The sequence below is a fragment of the Lygodium microphyllum genome, chromosome 12 (genome assembly GCF_053477565.2).
Source record: "Lygodium microphyllum isolate KBCC chromosome 12, Lygodium_microphyllum_v1.1.10, whole genome shotgun sequence".
Taxonomy (NCBI): Eukaryota; Viridiplantae; Streptophyta; class Polypodiopsida; order Schizaeales; family Lygodiaceae; genus Lygodium; species Lygodium microphyllum.
The window spans coordinates 30,074,897-30,089,215 of NC_141146.1; the positions used below are offsets into that span (position 1 = coordinate 30,074,897).

Genomic DNA, 14,319 nt, shown 5'->3' on the forward strand with positions numbered 1-14,319 from the left:
TCGGGGTGGGATAGCAATTGTCCTCAATTGCTATTAGCTCACGTGACGGGCATGAGCTTCAATTTTTTTTTCCTATCCGATATCAAGGCAAAGGTTATAAGCTATGGAGTGTATCGTATTGCGAATGGATCTGGAAATGTAGCAAGGCAACCTCCATGTATCGAATACCAACAAATGTAGCTAGGGAAGGTTGGATCTGATGGAGACGGTGGTGCAAGAGAGAGAAAGACTAAAAATGCATATACCTGAGGAAAGAAAATTGGGGATTGTGCAAAACAAGTACATGCAAGCTGACTGTGTTGGGCAACACGTGGAAACTAATGGCGGCAGTGTAGATGCTGATAGCAATAGCTGGAGAAGAGTGGTTGATTGCAAACACAAGCTGAATGATGATGGCGATAGCTCCTATTGATGGGCGACTAGATAGAGATGATGGCAACTAGTTCTAACAGCAACAAACACAAATTCTGTGATGTTGGCCATAGCTCCAGGAGGTAGGCGACAAGTACAGAGGCTCGAATCAAGCACCAAATGATAGCAGATTGCAATGGAAGGCTCTAGGTACAATGCTCTCTACGAATAGGATGTGGGTAGTAGAGATATGGCTCCTCAAACTTGTTAAAACGAGATAGAGGGAGAGTGGTGAGTTTCATGCCTATTTATAGAAAGTTTGGGACACCCAAATTAGGATTTTTCATGTGGGACACAATAACTCTCTAGAATCACTTTTCTTATGTTTCTTTTTTAATGAAGCGTGTTTTGGGACTGTTTAAGTCAGGCTAATGCATTTTTTAGCTCAACACCCCCTCTCACGTCTAAAACTGAGTTGTAAGAAATAAGCCCTTTATATTGATTCTGCTTTTATCCCAAGGTACCCCACCCCAAAGCAGCTAGGGCATTGGGCAAAGGCTACACGTCGGTTGCCTAATGATCTACTATGACTACAGAGGCGATGGTTATCTTAGGGAGCCCAAGTGATCACCCTAGAGAGACCAAGGCATTAGACCAAGGATGCGCGTCGACTGCCCAATGGCCTATCAAGTTGTGCAAAGGAGGATGGAATCAATAATGGAATTTGTGTTTTTTTTTCATTTTTTGTTTTGTTTTGTTGTTTTTTAAAAAAGGGTGTTGTTTTAATTGGTTCAAAAGATTTAGCATTAAGTGATGGTTTCAAACAAGTGTTCGTCCCAATGAGTCACTGTGTCCCAAAGTACTAAAAATTAAGGATAAATAGCTCTAGTATCTTCACAAAACAAGCAAAATAATCCTACACACCACTACGGTAAGTGCCTAGGGATTTCTAAGAGGGTGTGTGTGTGTGTGTGTGTGAATAATATGGAAAATATGTGGACAAAAAAGACAATACGACAAGAAACAAACAAGACAACCAAAGCCAACATGCAAGCATAGAAAAAAAAAACCTTTGGAGATTCTTGTGTGCAATGCCGGGAGTATGGTGGATCCAAAGTCAACCACTCCAAGGGTGACCGAAACGTGATAATACACACAAATGCATATTTACATAAAATGAGTGCCAATGCAAGGGATAATGCAAATGAAGATGTAAGTTTTCATGCTCATGCAGAATGTGATGCAATAATGCTACTTGGACACTGCCCTCACAAGGGAATTGTTCACTTGCCCAAGGATCCTTTTACAATCATGTCATTCTAACAATGCGTATCAAGTTATGAAATGTCCATAATATATAATAAATAAGTGACTGAAAGTGAAAAACTATAAGCATAATCACTGTCACTATCAAGAGAAAGAAATCGCTCCCTTTTAAACTAGAAGGAGAAGTAAGAGGAAAGCATCCTCTTCTCGTCAATCGGAAAAAGTAGAGGAGGGTGTACCCAAGCTAATCCGTGTGAAAAGATATTGTAGAGCCGGCCGCCTTGGTCAAAATATCTACAAAATTGTCACTAGATGGCACAAACTCTAGGCAAATGGTGCCGAGATCAACCTTCTCTCTGGTGAAGCGGTAGTGAGCTACCATGTGCAGTATTTGAGGGTTGATGAGAGGATTGCTTGCAAGGGCAATGACACTCTAGTTGTTGCAGTAGACAACTGTAGGCGACTCACAAGGAAACTAAAGTACGACCAGTAAGTTCCTCAGATAGATGGCCTCCATAGTACCATCGAAGAGAGCTTGATACTCTGCTTCAGCCGCAGAAGCCACCACTTTCTCCTGCTTACGGCTAGCCCAAGAGATGGTTGCCATGCCTAAGTTGTAGAGGTAGCCTCCATGGGAACATCGAGTGTCAAGATCCCCCATCCAATCAGAATCAGTATACCCTTGCAAGTACAGACCATGACCATAAGTTAGTCCATAATTATAGGTACATCTTAAATATCTTAACACACAAAGACAAGCGATCCAATGAGACATTCTAGGTGCATTAAAATACTGGCTAAGCAAACTAATTGAGTATGCAAGATTTTCCCTAGCCTAAATCAAATAGAGTAATTTTCCTACAACAGACCGATAGGGATGAGCATCGAAAGATTGACTTGAGCTATCCTTGTGCAAATAGGCAGTGGTATTGAGAGACATGGCAATGGGCCGTGTCTGATTAGTGCAATACTGTTCCACCAGTTGTAGGGCATACTTCTACTGTGACAGAAAGATACTTCCCTCAGATCTAACAATCTCTCTCCCCAAGAAATAACACAACAATCCTAAGTCTATTATGTCAAATGTAGAGTAAAGCTGTACCTTAATTTCTGCAATAGCTGCAAAATCTAAGCTAGTGAGTAATATATCATCAACATAAAGTAGGATATACTTGACCTCCGCACAAGTGGTATGCACATATAGATTTCAATAGTAGGAGGTAGAATGGTATCCATGAGTCCGTAAAGTCTTGTCCGTCCTGTGATACCAAGACCTTGGCGCTTGCTTCAGCCCATAGAGAGCTTTCCACAAGCAAAAGACCTTGTTAGTCTAGTCAACGGAAGAAAAGCTGAGAGGCTACTCCACATAGACTTCCTCCTCCAAATAACCGTTCAAAAAGGCACTTTTGACATCCATGTGATAGATCAGCCAACCATGGTAAGCGGCAAGTGCAAGCAATAGATGAAATTATATTGACCGAGCAGTAGATGCGAAGGTTTCTTTATAGTCAATGCCGTGCTTTTGCCTGAAATCTTACGCTAGAAGGCGAGCCTTGTATTTGTCTAAAGTACAATCAACGTTTAGTTTAATCCCAAAAATCCACTTCATCCCAATGATCGGCTTATGAGGAGAACAATCCACCAATGTCCAAGTCCCATTTTGATCAATACTATCCAATTTCTTCTCCATAGCATCATGCCACAAAGGGTCCAAGAGAGCCTCCTGTCAACTGTCCACTGTCAACTCTCCGGCCCAAAATGTGCAATGTAATCAATTGTAAACAACGATGCATATGAAGCCTGAGAGGTAAGCCAAGCAAACCTTCTAGGGGCTCACTGGAGTGTAATTCAATGGAAGGATCATAGTTGTCAGGTACGAAAGGTATAATACGGTACGGTATGATAAAATACGGTACTAATTGTACCTTAAGATTTTATAAGATATGGTACGATATTAGTACGAAAAAAAAAACTTCATTTAAAAAAAAACTATAAATAATAGAACACATGTTTAAAGTGAAACTAGCAGTGCCATTACAAAATATGCTGAATACATGAGGTAAAAAGCCCTCACAGTCACATGCGAGCAGCAAACATGAGGGCAACGGTACAGTGTACTGGATACATCATACAATCATCAATGAGTGAAACTGGATACAATCATCACTGATAGTACTAAGTAGATACAAAAAGGTGAGACTCAAGAGAGCTGAGGCCTAGAGGCTAGGTTGACTCATGAGGCATCACTATCATCAGCATCATCATAATCATGATCATGATCATCATCATCATCATCTGAGTGCTCATCAAGAGAGTTTGAAGATGACTCCTCGTCATCGAATGATGAGGGACTCTCATACTCGTCCTCAATGATAAGGTTACCATCATCATTAAATGATGGCTCCCTAGGCAATGACGGTCTAACTGTAGGCAAGGGGGGGAATGTCATCATCAGGGACTAGACGAGAGCTACTAGAGCCCCGCCTCATATATGTCTGCAAACCACTTGAACCACCCCTCGTCGATCTCGGACGGCACTGAATGACCATGCCCCTGTGCTGGCAACTCGAACTCCTCGCCCACGAGCACGCTGACTACGAGTGTCACGGGTGTCTGTTGCTATGAGCTCTCTATAGAGCTCTGCAAAGATCTGCTCCTCCTTCTCATCGACCTCCTGATGTACATTCGCAAGAGTGTCGCCCGTCAACATGAATGTATCAACATTCACCTACACAATCACATAAGATAATAGATTATAAATACTAAATTGTTGAGTATAATACTATAAAGTAACAAGTTGAAACCAACAAATTTAAAAATTAAACTTGACTTATCATTTTATGCTTAGGTGTTTACCTGCTTTGGACTACCCATACTCATCATGGCCTTCATCATGCGCAAGTTAGTGTAGCACTAGACTAGCCGCTCTAATTGTTGTCTGCTAAGATGATTGCGAATCTTCGTGTGAATGAGAAAATAGGCACCGCAGTTTCTCTCACATGCACTCGAAGAGCAATCCTACTCAAGGACTCTCATGGCCAAGGGCTGAAGAGTCTCCAGTGCATATCCAATATTTTGCCACCAAAATAGAGGCTTTACAAGTGACTCCCTTCTCCAACAAGTGGGAGAAGAAAATGCCACATGTTCTCTCTGATCTGCATAGCATCCAAGCTCCTCTAGGACTGTGTTGTGGTCATCTATGGGGACCACACGAGTCAAATATGCAAGTTGATCTGACCGGAGCCCTCTGTCATCCATGATCGCCGGCGACTTGTAGGCCGGATGCACCAATGCTGCAAAACCATGGATGAGCCTATGCATCCATGCCCATCTTCTCTCTGCTATCTCTATGATGTGTGCACGCTGAGAATTTGTGATCAACGTGCAAGACCATACCTCCACCAATGCCAATCTGAAGAAGTGAACGAGAAGGCCCATGGTGCACCCCTCACAATCAGTCATGCGCAACACCCTATAAAAGGGAGTCACGGCAATCACAATGGCACGGACTTTCTGCCAAAACTGCTCATCAAGGCACAGCCGTTGTATGGCTTTTGCCTCCTCTATCTCATGCTCATCCCACTCATTCCATAGAGTGGATAACACGATTTGGCGTAGGGCGGACCGCACCTCATAAAGCCGCTCCAACAATAACCACATATAAGCAAACCGAGTCGAAGAAGGCTTCTTCAACTCAAGTTTGCTATGCTCGCGATACATCGTAAGCACCTTCACCTTCACCGTGAAGAAGGTGACAATAGATATAGCCTTGTGTACCACCTTCTTCACCCATTTTAGCTTCCCGATGTCCTCCATGAGTAAGTCCAAACAATGACTTGCACATGGAGTCCACACAATCGAAGGAAACTCGGCCTCAAGCAAACGGCCCATGCACCGACAATTGAATGCATTGTCGGTCACAACTTGCACCACATTCAACGGGCCCACCTACAAGCACATCATACATGGCACAAATTATAAAAGCTTTGGGGAGAGATGAATCATGACTTGAAAATTCTAATTATGATTCATGAATAATGAAAGCAACTTTAAAAAGACAATGTGTACCTCAATGATAGCTTGCCGAATGTGGCGGTAGATGAATGGGCCGGTCATTTTTCTTCCCCTCTTGCCAGTGTCTATGGCCCGCAAAAAATGTGTGCCAAGTGGACATGAAACGAGTATGTTGATGATATCCCGTTTCTTACGGTCACTCCATCCATCGGTGAGAATGGAGCAACCGTATTTTGTCCATGCGGTCCGAGTAGGATCAAGGGCTTTATCAATCCTCTCCTTCTCTTCATCAATCTTCTTCGTCCTCATATCATTGTATGAGACGCTGCTCCATACTTCACATGGGCCCACATTGGCGATGGTTCTCACCATCTTCTTCCATTGCTCATGCTTTAGGATGTTGAATGCAAGATTGCACTCGATCACCGTGCGTGCAATCTCAACATCGGCTTGTCGTTGCCTTTCTCTAAGAAAGGCAACCGATCCACGTGTATGACCGGGAGCTTGAGACAGAGAGGATTGCCTCTTCGGTACCACATGAGTCTCTAACCTTTGCCTTTTGCCAATGCCGGAGCCCGAAGCGGATGTGGAGTCGTCACCGCCAATGGTGGAGGCCTCACCCGCATCCGTCGAAGATAGGCCTATATTTGAGGCTTCCTCATGAGTAGGCATAGGTGTAGATGCTGTTGCCACTGATCCGCCACCTCCTCCTCTAGTGGATCCCCCTCTCATCTTAGCGAGAATCTCGTCCGCAATGCGTTGAAGGATCGACTTGCACGGAGCACCTTGCCCCCCTGTCTTGGAAAGATGTTGGAGAAGCCGGGTCGCATCACTTGTGTAGCTCTTCGAGCAATACTTACATATCCAATGGTGGGAGTTGGACTTCTTTGTGTCCCTCTCCACATGTATGGCATGCAAGTTGAAGGCCTCATGCTTCTTGCATGTCATGGTGTCGAGGCGAGGCCAGAGGCCCAATGAAGAGGAGAGAGTCGAGACTTGTCACTCCGATCGGCGGTGATGCTTGAAGAGGGAGGGGATGGGGGGAAGAGGAGAGAGTGAGATGATGCTTGAGCCTTGAAGAGGGATGGGATCGGGGAAACTTGGAAAGTTGGAAGAAGAACGAACTTTGAAAAGGGAGAGGATGGGAGGAAGACTTAAGAGAAGATTGGAAGAGGAGAGAGGAAGAGGGAGCTTGGAGGGGATGGGAGCTTGATGCAGCCTTAGAGTCTTGGAGACAAGAGGGAGGGTTGAGGAGAGACTTGCAAGAGTGTGTGTGTGTGTCGCAAATGATCAATCATGCCCAGTTTGCATCTTTTTCCCTAGCCCGTTTTGCCCGGAAACTCTTTGGATAGCTCGCCTTGTCCCACAGGATACGTGGCCAAAATACGTCTAAAATCTCGTACGAAACCGTATGGATATGTACGGATACGTACCATACGGTACGAACCTGTCCGTTTGACGTACGAGTGCAACCCTGAAGGATTTCCGAATTTCGCATGGTCCGTTGGTACCAGCGAGGTAACGGGTCTTGCAGAGGAGGCCTAGGAGCGAAAGTATCTGCATGAAGGTTAGGAGCAAATAGTAGACCCAACTCAATAGGCACGATCTCAAATGATGTGAGCGGAGGTGAGCACAAAGAGTCTAGTTCAGAGGACTGCACTATGTCTCTCTCATCAAAGATGACATCTCGCCTAAAGATCACCTTGTTTGTCTAAGGATCGAACAAAGGATAGGCTTTTGCTTCGGAAGAATAGCCCATAAAGATCAACAGAACTGCTCGAGGAGTGAGCTTTCCTATCTTGTCATTAGGAGTATGTGTATAAGCACAACTACCGAAAAGTTTGAAGTGAGAAATAACATGCCGAGAATCAAAAAATGGCTCGTATGGAGTCTTTTTAGGGACCGTCGTACTCCGGCATTAGTTAAGGATGTACATACAGAAGTGTTAACAGCCTCAACCCAAAGGCACTCACGGAGCTCTACTGCAAACAGCTTAGAGCATGGCATATTTATGACTATCAGGTTCCTACACTCTACGACTCCATTCTATGTGGGGGAGTTGTTAGAGATGACATGGCTTGCAATGCCTTGCTCTTGTAGAAACTTGGAAAGCTCGTGGGAGGTGAACTCGCCACCAAAATCACTTCTCATAGTACCCACATGATGACCACTCTGATTACTAGCTGCACCCAAGCTCTAAAGTAAGTGAAGGTGCTTGAGGAAGTACATCTATATATGGATCTAGAGAAATCATCCACTATAAAAAAGAACTACAGGACACCATTCAAGGCAATAGTAGATCTGGGACCACAAGATCTACATGAATGAGCCTAAGGGATTCAGCAACACGAGTGTTTGACTATCAAGTAAAGGGTGTACAATGCTACTTACCTAGCTAATATGCTTTGCAAACCTCTTGAGGCATGGAACACCCTCAACCATCCCTTGATGTGACAGCTCATGAAGAGTCGTAGCCAAGATGTTCTAAGCAAAAGTGCCAAAGACGCTCAGAGTTAGTGGGCTCCTGTGTGGTGACTAAGGCCTAGAAGTGATGAAACTCCAAATCATCGGCAATTGACTCGGTAAGAAAGTGGGTCATATAGTGAAGGCAATTAGATTGTGCCTTGCCGGAAGCAATCACTAGAACCTCGACTGTGATTGCGGTGAAAAAAACTACTAGCTCCAATTGGAAAATTTGCTGAACTGACAACAAGTTTACTCCAAGTTGGGGAACATGATAGACATCATCCAATGAAGTGAGTTACAGACGGACCCTGGTCAATGGGAAAACTAACACGACCCTAGACCTAAATGTTGATGAAGGAGTTGTTTCCATGGAAAAAAATGAAAATATTTGCTACAGGAGTCATGTAATAGATAGCTCCACTGTCCGCAAGCCAATAGATACTGAGGTGCTTAGCTGTGAAGAGTGGGCCTCTACAAGCATCTCATCAGGAGATGACTTGTAGATGTAAACAAGACTCACATTTGATGTCTCTAAGGAGACAATGTATGCCTTTGCAGGCCAGTCAGACAAACTCTCTGGAGTGGAGTAGTTCACCAACTATGATGACTGACCAACAAAAGGCTCCCCATGAGATACATCCAAGGCTAGGTGCCATACGGCAAAGGATGCGGCAAGCTCCTCTCCACATGAGCTGCGCCTCCTCACATGACCAAAGGCAGTGCTTTGAGGTTTTCAGAGGCTGCTATGTGCAACGCTTACAACCTCCCTCTTCTTACATCTGGGCAAGCCAACTTCCCACTACCAAGCCTCCATGTGCCACCAGCCATAAGAAATATGACACCCTCCTCGGCCTCTAGCTATCCCATAGGCGGCGCCAGAAGGACCGTCGGAAAGGCTCCGTGATGCTCTGCTCCGACCAGTGCTTGCTACGTGACGGCGCCCACTCCATGTCCTCCTGCATTAGTACGTGTCTGCCAATCGTGGCAATGTACTCAAAGAACCTGGGTGGCTTTTTGGCAACCGCCGTGGCCGGCCATAGCCACTCTCCTAGATCCCACTCCAGCTCATCAAGTGGTTTGCTCTCCTAGATCCAAAGGCGTCACTCGCTGAGCTCCTCCCAAAAGACATAGGGGTCCAATCCTTCTCCATAAGAGGGCGGCTATCCCCTCATCCTGTTGCCCTCTGTCAAGGGCCAGAAGTCCCCCCTCATGCACTGCGAAGAAAGTCCCATGTGGTGCACCGCCCACTCTTCCTGCCACCTGTAGAGGGATGCTTGTTGGTGAGAACCTAGCTGCCCATACCTCCCCAGGCTCTATCGGCTCTCATATCGGGGGAGCAAGCCACTCCAGAGGTATTGCAGCGTCTATCTCCCTTCTCCTCAACTCCACTCCCCTCTGGTAGCCTGATGCTCTCTGCACCACCTCCTCTTCCGCCATCCTGTACACCTCCCGCCATGTCCTGATGCTACAAGCCGGGACGGCCTCCCAACCAGCCCACTGGATGTGGGTACGCTCGCCGATCTGTGCTCCTTCCCAATCTTTGATGTGGGGGTACCAGATCACCGGCTGATGGTCTATCTCCTCCTAGCAACCTCGGGGGCTCTCTATTAGGGCCTTGTGAAGGCCCTGCCACACGGGAGTAGGCTGCGTAGGAAAGGTGATCTTTTTTTTGGGGGGGGGGGGGGGGGGGGGGGGGGGGGTGATCTGGGCTGATGTGAAAATTAATCTCAAGGACGGCCTCCACTCACCGCCAAGCCTCAGTCTACAGTCTTGAAAGCCCTCCTGCTAAAAGACCATCCCGGTCTGCCCGCCTAGTGTGAGGCCGCGGACAACTAGCTTGCCCAAGAGGGCCATACTCTGATATTCTGGGTCTATGATCCCGAGCCCTCCCTCTGACCGATGCCGTATGATGGTCGCCCCCACGCCACCTTGGCCTTAGAGTCCCTGGAACCATCTGACCTTGATTAGAGGAAATTCCGCAGTACGCAGCGGAGTTGCGCTACGCAAGATGAGGAGAAGCACCAACACGAGGCGATGTACCAGGCCGTCGCTAGAAGGACCTAGTTGACCACCAGGGCTCGGCCGGCTAGTGAGAGGCGAGCTATGCTCCAGTAGGTTAGTTTTCTCCGAATAGAATCAAGGACAGGAAGAAACTGCTGGGCAGGAGTGATATCGAGTCCCACCTAGAACCCAAGATACCGGACAGTCTACCCTCTGCTCACCCATCTAAACCCCAGGTGGACACCCCACTCCGTGCTAGAGTCCAGGTTTGTGAGGAAACCAATTGACTTTCGCTAGTTGATTTTCGCTCTCGCTGCTGAACAGAATACGTCAAGAGCCAGCCTCACTCTCTCCAGCATGAGCTCATCGTCCTCTCTGTAGAGTGCTGTGTCATCTGCATACTCTGAGTCTAACAACTCAGTCTCCTCTCTCACTGGAAGTCGGAGGCCGCGTAGTCCCCTCACACGTGACCTGAGGAAGTGAGACATCGCCTCTACAAAGAGTAGAAACAAGTATGGGTCCAGGGGGCAGCCTTGTCGAACCGATCTCTCCAGCCGAAACTCCTCCCCTTGCCTTCCGCCTATAAGAACCCTGCTTGTGGCCGATCTGTAAAGGGCGGAAACCCCACGAATCCAAACCTGAGGGAATCCTAACCTCACCATGGTGCCCTCTACAAAATCCCATTCCACCCTGTCATAAGCTTTCTCGAAATCCAAGAGTAGTACGACCAGTCTCTGCCGACTGTGCTGAGCCCACTCAATCGCCTCAAAGAAGGTAAATACATTGTCTAGGATGCTCCTATCTTGGACAAAGCCTGTTTGTGTGTCGTGGATGATGTCTGGAAGCATGGGGCGTAGTCGCCTACCAATCATCTTTGCTAGTGCCTTATAGGCCACTAACAACAAGGTGATTGGTCTCCACTGGGAAAGCTCTAGCCGGTCTCCCCCTTTGGGAAAAAGGTTGATAAGGCCTGCTGAGAGACTATCAGGCATCTGTCCTGAAGTAAAAATCTCCTGGAAAGCCAACAAAAGGGGGTCCTTCACCACTTCCTAGTAGGTAGTGAAGAAGGCCTTAGATAGGCCATCCTCCCCTGGGCATTTTTGCCCATCCTGTGTGTGGAAAGCCTCGTCTAGTTCCTTCTCTGTGAAGGGGGCTAGGAGGGAGCGTCCCATCTCCTTTGTGACGAGGGACGGGATGTGATTCCAAACCTGTTGTCTACACCTCTTTTCTCTAGTTGAGGCTCTCTCCTCCTAGAAGAGGCACGTGTAGTAGTCGGTGGCAATCTCCATTACCTTGTCTGGGCTAGAACAAGTCCTCCCATAGTAATCGCGAAGGCTATGTATCTGCTCTCTTGCGGTGCGAGGCTGGTGCACCTGGAAGAATTCCTTGCACATCGTGTCCCCATTCCGTGCCCAAAAAGTTGCTGAGGTTTGGAAAGAGAATTCTAAGCGCTTGTCCTCAAGGCCAACAATGGCTGCTTGCATGCGCACCTCTTGCGCGTGGAGGGTGGGATCCCTTGGTGCCTCCTGTAACAGTCTCTGCGTGGCTGCAAGGTCCTGCCAGAGTGCTCTCTCCTCCTCTCAACTCTGCTGCCTGGCCTGTATGGCTGCCGCTTGACAGATTCTGCTCCACTCGGCTAGGACCTCTGCAACCTCCTTTGCTATCCGCTCCATCCGGCCCCACTCTCTGGTCCAAATCTGCTCTATCTGTCTCGTCACCTCCTCCCTCCTATAGATGGAGTCAGGGATCTGACAGGAGCATGCGTCTAAGGCAGATGATGGGGGATCAAGTGTCAAGAGGACCAGGCAATGATCGGACAATGTGGTGCCTTCCAACTGCTCAATCTGGCCTCCACGAGAGCTTCCCCAACCTGTCCAACCGGTCCAACAAGTCTCCTTGAAGCCACCTGTATCCCCAAGAGAAATCCAATGACCTCTCTCTCCTCTGGAAAGCAGGGTCTCTCTAGGCGTCACGTGCTCTTATTGCCAGCAGACAGACCTCCCATGCCTCCTGCTCCTCCCTAGCCATGCCCTAGTAGTTTCTGCCTCTGCCCTGCTAGTCCTCCAAAGCCTCCAGGTTGTTGAAGTCTCCTTCAACAATCCAGGAGTCCATCTTTGGGAGTCCATCCGCGATCTCCATCCAGAACCTATTGCATGCCCTAGCCTCCGTAGTGGCATAGACATTGAGGACTCAAAGGCATGAGTCCCCAATATCCAATCTGATCCAAAGAACCCTCCCTGCCACTATCGTCCCGTGGTCTCGTACACACGCAGTGAGACTCGGGCCAATAGAGGTGCATACGCCTCCGCTCCTACCGTGGGCAGCTATAGTGTGCTCCCAGTAGGTGTGCAAGCTGCTCGGAAGTACCTTCCCTACCCATTGGTGGGCATGGGTGGGAGTGAGCTTGTGCTCCTGGAGAGATGTCGATCCGTCCGGCAAGGGCAGACTGTAGCTCCTAACAAACAATCAACTTCCTGGAACCATGTGTCCCACTGTAGTGGAGATTATTCACATTCCAAGATGCAAGGTGTAGGCTCATGGGGAAACCTGTGACTGACCGAACAGGCATCTGTTCCGTGTGAAGGCAGTTGATGAGGAGGAGAAACTATGAGGTATGCAAGTACGCTTTGCCGCCAGTCCGGACGGTGAGCTCCAGACCCCCATGTTGGCCCTTGGCCAGACCATAGGGGTGATAGATGCTCTAGGTGTTACTATCAATGCATCTATCAGCCATGCTGAAAGTCGTGACTCTGTACACTAGTAGAATCGGGCCGCCTATGCCATGGGCCACTCAATCACATCCTTTGGAGCTCTCCACTGAGGAGGGGCTCCAGAGATGATGCTCAAGTGAGGGATCTTGGCTTCAGCCCACCAGTTAATGTCCATCATGCAGCCAAGCTATTGCTGTGCAAACAACGTTAGTCCTTCTTCTCCCATCCACTGGGAGATGTGGTCCACCACCTGACTCTTTAACTCCTCCTCTACTTGTGTAGTCGTCCACTCCACTGAGTGAGAGGACTGAAGAAAAAAGGCATAGTTTGGTCCATCCGGTGGTGCTAGTAGATGGGTCCAAGAGGTGGTTGAGCCCCCACATGGAGTTCTATAGCACCATCATATGGTTTCTATTCGTGCAAGAGATACGCATTCTTTTTTTCAAAGACATCTTGGAATTCTTGATATTGGCTTGGTAGCTTGACTAACTCATCCTTACTAGATTCTTGAGCTGGTATATGATATATCATGTAGGTCGGTTCCTGCCTTGCTCTATGCATAAAGGCTTTGGCTCCTAGATGTACTGACTTTCCTTGATTTTCATGACATGTAATCTTTTTCTTAACCCAATCAATTTCTGGGTTGTGTTTCTTTAGCCAAGACATCCCAAGGATGATTGGATTTGTGGGACTCGATATGACATTAAAGCATACACGAGATTTGTGATCACCAAGAGTTACCATGAGTGGTCGAGTTTCCTTGGTAATATCTCTAGATGCTAGAAGTCTTGCATCCATGACTTCAACTGTTGCAAGATTGGTCTTTTGGAGTACTGGAATCTAGTATCTATTCACAAAGCCATCATCAATGAACCATGCAGAGGCCCCGGAGTCTACCAAGGCTTTGAGGAAAAGTGTCTTTCTCAGCAGGATCATCTAGGCTCTGACAAGGAAAATTTCCATGGGTGTGGCTGTGGTCAAGAGACCCTTTCTTATATCAAGGTCTAGTTGTACGATCTCATTTACAACTGGACATCCTTGTTTTTGTGCTCGAGGATGGTTGCAACAACTTTTGGGGTTCTTGCCCTCTTATTTGAGTAATTTAGGGCGATGTGTCCAGGGTTTCAACAATATAGGCATAGATGATTCTCTCTTTATCTTTGCTCTTCTTGTGGGATCAAGGGCTGAAATTTGGTATTATCTATTTGCATTGGTTCGGGCTTGGTTTCTTCTTTGATTGGGTCTCTCATTGAGGCTGGGTTCCATTGGCGAGGCCTTAATTTTTCTCGCTTTTCTTGCTTCCTCTCAAAAAATCTATTATCACACTAGATGGCTTATAATCGTTGAGTGTTTTTGCCTCACGCATAGTGAGCATGAGGTCCTTGATGTCATCTCAAAGACCCTATTTGAATTGGCTGATAAAATACTTCTCATGCCAAGTGAGGTCATAAATTAATTGCCTAAATTGAGATGCATAAGCAGAGGCAAGGCGGTTACCTTGTCGTAGCTT

The 14,319-nt window shown here is 47.1% G+C and overlaps 1 protein-coding gene and 1 pseudogene across 3 annotated transcripts in view; both read right to left on the bottom strand.

Moving 5' to 3' along the window:
• LOC148027593 (uncharacterized) overlaps positions 1–14,319 on the bottom strand; it is a 177,837-nt gene that overhangs the window by 14,144 nt on the left and 149,374 nt on the right. The window lies entirely within an intron of this gene.
• LOC148027594 (uncharacterized) lies at positions 4,103–6,506 on the bottom strand (annotated as a pseudogene).